A 6,537-nucleotide genomic window follows, 5' to 3' on the forward strand; every position below is an offset into this window, starting at 1 on the left:
TGATCTTTAGTACCAAGTAGACTCGGTAGTTAAATTTAATTGCACACTTATTATTGAAGGTTAACATTGATGCATTATCAATGATTCTACGGATGACCAAATTCTGCAGCGTAGGATCTTATTACTGCCGTTCTCTCCAATTTGTTTTTGGCTTGACTTAGTGCAGGACTATAAAGACATGAGATAGCAAGTATATATCTTGCAAGCCGAATATGGCTGCACTTTATTTCCAGATGCTTATCTGGTTTTGATAAAGGTTGCAAGCAAGTCCCCGCCGTGTATTTTAAGCTGTTTGTTTCCCAAAATAACTGAGCTCTCCTGTAGTGCCGAATCCAACATCTCGAGCCAGTGGATTATGATTTTTGTATATATGCCAATTCTCCTCTCCTCTCACACAGATATATCTTACGAGCTAGACACAGTGGGGTTGAGTTCTGTCGAACCCAAATGTCTAATTTTGTGGGTTTGCTTTAGACTTAACTGATCAAGATTTTGTGGGTTTGCATTATCTGGGCGAGCCCTGGGGTGAAGCGTACCAAAAACGCACCGAGGCGTACAGGCGGGGCGTAAGCCCAAACATTTCGGGCATTCGCCTAGGCTTAAGTCCCAACGTTCTGGGCGTTCATTTGGAGCGTAAGCTAGAACTTTTTCAAATTTGAGCTAAAATTGCTTAATAAAGCCTTTGTTAAACTTAAGTAGAGTTTTTAGCCAAAATTGTCCCCTAAGTATTGGAGTAATTTTAATTTTGTCCTTAATATTTCACCTTGAGTACTTATTGTCCGTTATCTTTGCTAAAGTGAAGCACATATAATCTACTTAACAGCAAAACCAAACAGAGTGGACAAAAGTAACGGCTTTTTTCCATGTGTAATGCACGTGATAGTAAAAACAAGATCCAAATAGGGGTCATCTTCTCCAAACACCTAATTCACCGTAACCATTGAATTGTATAGGTGCAAACGCAGAACCACGTGGAAAACCCAGATGAAGTTCTTCTATAAACACAATTGTATTGAAGTGTAACGATCCGACCGGTTATTTTAAGTATTTGTACTATGTTTGGTGGTTTGAGGTCTTGAATAGCTTCATATGATGTCTTATGACTTGTGTGTAGGGGTGTACAAAGGAAACCGACAAACCGCACCAACCCGATAATCCGAGTCAAACCGAGAAAAAAACCCGACTATGGTTTGGTTTGATTTGATTTGGTGTTGGAAAAAAAAACTCGACCATAATTAGTTTGGTTTGGTTTTAACTAAAGAAAGTCAAACCGAAACCAGACCAACCCGACATTACATATATAGAAGGGTTTTTTTTCATTCCTATACACTATTGGAAACTTTATTACCCTAAATGTTCATGTTTAGTAAATTACCCTATCTACACAAGTTTTGTTTACAAAATATATACATTTCACCTTAAAAGGCTCCTAATCCATTATTAGTGCCTTCAATTAAGGGATTTAGTTACACCTTTTTCGTTTTTCCTGCTCTTCTCTTTCCATATTTTTCCTCCACCTTAAAATATCTTGACTACTTTTTTTCTTCACTATTATAATTTTGAAAAGCTTAACGCAGCTTAACTCTTTGTAGACTCGTTTGCATCAAGCAACATCGCAAAAAAATACCAACAAATTAAAGAAATAATCAAAGAAAGAAAATAACAAGCAAGCAAAAAGATGTTCTTTTCCTTATAAGCTTTTTCTTATTTTCTTTTTTACAATGTCCTGACCACCGTATTTATCAAAAGGAAGCTACCATAAAAATGCAATCCTTTAAAATCAAGCTGAGCATTTGAAAAGACAAGGGGAAGACACAAAAATTGACCATAGGTTTCAATCATACTATCGGAGATGGCGTAGGGAGTGAGAGATGGAGCGCTGCGATCGGAAATCTATCGGAGATGGCGTCGAATTTGGATTCTCTCCAAAAGCTACTCGTGAAGAAAGAAGTGTACGTCGACGAAGACATCTTTGCCAAAGCCTCTCTCACCTCCCAGTTATATACAACTACAATATAATATCACTTAAATACAATTTTTATATAATATGTCTTTTATATATTTTGTATCTAATTTATACATAGTAAAAATAAATTTCATACGACTAATTATATATTATACAATTTATCTACAACTTTCACACATTATTTCTACCCAGTTGAATACAACTACTATACATACAACTTAAATACAAATTTTATACAATATATCTTTTGTATATTTTGAATCTGATTTATACATTATAGAAACAAATTTCATACAACTAATTATATATTCTACAACTTATCTATAATTTTCATACATTATTTCTACTCAGTTATATACAACTACAGTATCATACAACTTAAATATAATTTTTATACAATGTTGTTCAACTTTAATACAGTAGTTAAATAAATAAAAGAAAAATATATAAACAACAGAATATAATTTTTCTACAATTTTACTACAATTTCTGCAGTATAATGTATGTCATTTCTTCTTCTTCTTTTTCTTCTTCTTCGACTTTCAATCTGAAATTCAGCCAAAACCAAGTCTAATCTTCACCAAAACCCCTCAAAATTGAGATATAAACTCCAAACCATATTTCCAATTATTTGCAACAATACTCAATCTAAATAAATAATGATTTTTGAAAACTCAAATTCTAATTCAAAGCTTCAAAGCTTTTTAATGGTTGTCAATGGTGAAATTGCTGCTCTCTTTTCTTTTGCTTTACATTACTGAAATTTGGGATTGAGAGATAGAGAGATACGTAGAGAGAATTCTCAATTCTTTGCAACAACATCTAATCCAAACAAATAATATTTTTTGAAAACCCAAATTCGAATTCAAAGCTTCAAAACATTTTAATGGTTGTCAATGGTGGAATTGCTGCTCTCTTGTGAAAGATACGTGGGGATGGGGGGTAGGATGTGGAGAGACAAACGTGTGGTAGTGGAAGATATGTTAGAGTAATTTCAGGACACTAATTATTATCATTAATGTCACGACCCTAAATCTAGACCCGGTCGTGATAGCGCCTATCATGAAACAAGGCCAGTCGACATAAACTCCCAATATCAATTAACAGTTATTTAATTCATAATAAAGTCATTAGTAAGTGATAAATACCAAAATAAAGTGAAATAAAACAAATGTGGAAACAAACACAGCCCGACATGGGGTGTCACCAGTCATGGGCATCTAAACATCTGAATAAGAGTATGAAAGAGACTATGCAGTCTATTAAAGAATTAATACAAAGGAAAGTAAGATAAGAAGGAGAAGCACTGGGCTGCGAACACCGAGCAGCTACCTAGTAAACTCCGAACAGCCTGCTGGAAGCAATCAGCCCTCGCTAGCGGGACCCCAGGCTCCTGAATCTGCCCACAGGGTGTAGGGAGTAATGTGAGTACGCCAACTCAGTGAGTAATAAAAGTAAAGGTAGCTGAGCGGTAAGAAAACACGTAAAACACAGCAAAATGCTACAACGAGGCAGTATAAAACCAATACAATGCAACAAAATAGTGAAAGCTCATAAAAACACCTTAGTTCAGTAAAATCTCTTTAAAACAACTTTTAGCAGTTAAATGAGTGAATGAAAAGTAGTGAGAAAGGATAGACACATAAAATCGGCCCCTCGAGCAAAATACCAACAGAATCAGCCCATCGGGCTATCTCACAATCACTCATATCAGCCCATCGGGCAATAACATAGAACAACATCAGCCCCTCGGGCTATATCACATCTCACACTGGGTACCTGCGCTCACTGGGAGTGTACAGACTCCGGGAGGGGCCCCTTACGACCCAAGCGCAATATCAAGCCATCTCGTGGCATAATCAAACAGGCACTCGGCGTTACAACAAGCCACCTCGTGGCGTAACAAATTAGGCCCTAGGCCTCATAATCATGAATCAGTGTATCACTGCTGCGGCGCGCAACTCGATCCAAAAGGACCATCACAACACAGGCCCTCGGCCTTACTCAGTCAGAATCTCGTAAGCCACTCGGGCAACAGTAAAACATGATGCTCAGCCCATATAATATCATTTAAAATATCAAAAACAAGTAAAGATGGCTGAATTGTGAAAATAGTAGAATATAGCATGACTGAGTACAATTACGAAGTCAAAACAGTGAGGAATAGTAGTAAAACAATCCCCTAAGGGTCCAAAACAGTTGGCACGATGCCCAAATATGGCATTCAACCTAGAACATGATGATAGCAAATAGTTTTCAATCAAATACGCAGTTAACCGTCATACGGGATGGACTAAGTCACGATCCCCAATGGTGCACGACCCCACGCTCGTCATCTAGCGTCTGTGTTACCTCAAATAGCACAACGATGTGAAATTCGGAGTTTCAAACCCTCAGGACAACATTTACAATCATTACTCACCTCTATTCGGTTCAAACTCTAGCCCGCGATGCCCTTGCCTCTCGAATCGGCCTCCGGATGCTCCAAACCTAACCAAAATCAGAACATAACCATCAAAATATGCTAAGGAACAACGCCCACTCGAAGGAAATCAAATTTTAACACCAATCTCAAAATTAACCAAAAACCCAATCCCCGGGCCCACGTCTCGGAATCCGATAAAAATCACATCAATAAACTCCTTATCCTCCCACGAGTTCATCCATATTAAAAGTACCAAAATCCGACCACAAATGACCCCTCAAACCCTTACTCAAAGGGCTCCAAATCTCATGCCCTAGTTTCTTCAATATTTACCCACAAATTTCCATAAATTTCAAGCCTAATCAATGAAATAACACCATAGGAATGAGTTTTATGATCAAAAATCTTACCTCAATGAAGCTCCCTCTGATTCCTTCTCCAAAATCCCCAAAAAATCTCAAAAATCGATTTAGAAAATGGTGAAGAAAGACTGAAAATCGCGAAGGAGGGTTTATATACTATCTAGCCTAGGGTTTTCGCACCTGCGGCCCAATTACGCTTCTTCACTACCGCTTCTGCGGTCGAGCGCACCGTATCTGCAGTTTTCACTTAAAACCCCAACTCTGCACCTACGAACGAACACCCACACCTGCGATATCGCAGGTGCGCTCAAACAGCCACTTCTGCGGTTCCAGCTCCCATGGCCATTTCTGCATCTGTGACCCACTAGGCGCTTCTACGAGCCCGCACCTACGGTCCCCTAGCCGCAGGTGTGGTTATGACAGCAAACTCAGCTTCAGCTGCAAATTCCCAATTCCTAACTTTCCGTCAATCATCCGAAATCACCCCGAGGCCCTCGGGACCTCAACCAAAAGTACGAACAAGTCATATACCACTATCCAAACTTATATCAATCTTCAAAACACCTCAAACAACATCGAATCAACCAAAACACATCGGATTCAAGCCTAAGGTTCCAAAAATCTTTCGAATTTCGCTTTTGATCAAAAAATCTATCGAACCACATCTGAATGACCTGAAATTTTGCACACATATCCAAATGACACGACAGACCTATTGCAATTCCTAGAATTCCATTCTGACCCCTATATCAAAATCTTACCTATCAACCGGAAAACGTCAAAATTCCAACTTTGTCAATTCAAGCCTAAATTTACTATGGACCTCTAAAATATGTTCCGATCACACTCCTAAGTCCCAAATAATCTCCCGAAGCTATCCAAACCATCGAATTCACATCCGAGCCCCTTTTCACATAAGTCAATATCCGGTTGACTTTTCCAACTTAAGCTTACTCAAAAGAGACTAAGTGTCTCAAACCTTAACAAAATCTTTCTGAACCCGAGCCAACCAACCCGATAGCACATAATACAACTGAACAAGACAAAAAGAAGCAGAAATGGAGAAAACGGAGCGGTAACACTTGAAACGACCGGCCCGTTTGTTACAATTAATTCCCTTAAAATGTATATAAATGGTAATTGAGTATATAAAATATAATTATAGTAAAACTTGAGTAGGGAGGGTAATATAGTTTCATATAGTGTATAGGAATATAAAAATTCCTATGTAGAAATTTTAGATATATTTAATATATAAATATACTTATTATGATGTATTTTATAAATATTTCTTAAAAGATTTCATAATTTTATCTTTTGAGGTATTATTTCAAAGTTGGACTTAGAACTTTTGAATGTTCCAATAAGTTTTATAGCCATTAACATTAGTAAATTAAAGGAATTTTTACCTCCTATAGCAATGGTTAACACCTTATTTATTTTAAATAAATACCATTTTAAAAATTATATTCTATAGATACCTTTTAATGTTTATAGCAAAATATCTAATTTTGGTTACCTCCTACCCCTAAGCCACTAAGTACACTATTCAGTTACACTATTTTCTTTCTCTCTCTACTTTGATACATGCTATTCTCTTACCCCATTCCCTGAAAACATGATGCCCAATTTCAAAATTCCTCTCACCCACATCACCTACCATTAGTTTACTAAATATATTTTTCAGGTACCTAACCCCACATGCGGTGGCAGCAGCTGCGGCTTCAACCTAACCTACGGCGGCTCCAGCATAGAAGCAAGTCTCTCACAAGACACTTTGACAC

Source organism: Nicotiana sylvestris, chromosome 11 (assembly GCF_000393655.2).
Source record: "Nicotiana sylvestris chromosome 11, ASM39365v2, whole genome shotgun sequence".
NCBI lineage: Eukaryota > Viridiplantae > Streptophyta > Magnoliopsida > Solanales > Solanaceae > Nicotiana > Nicotiana sylvestris.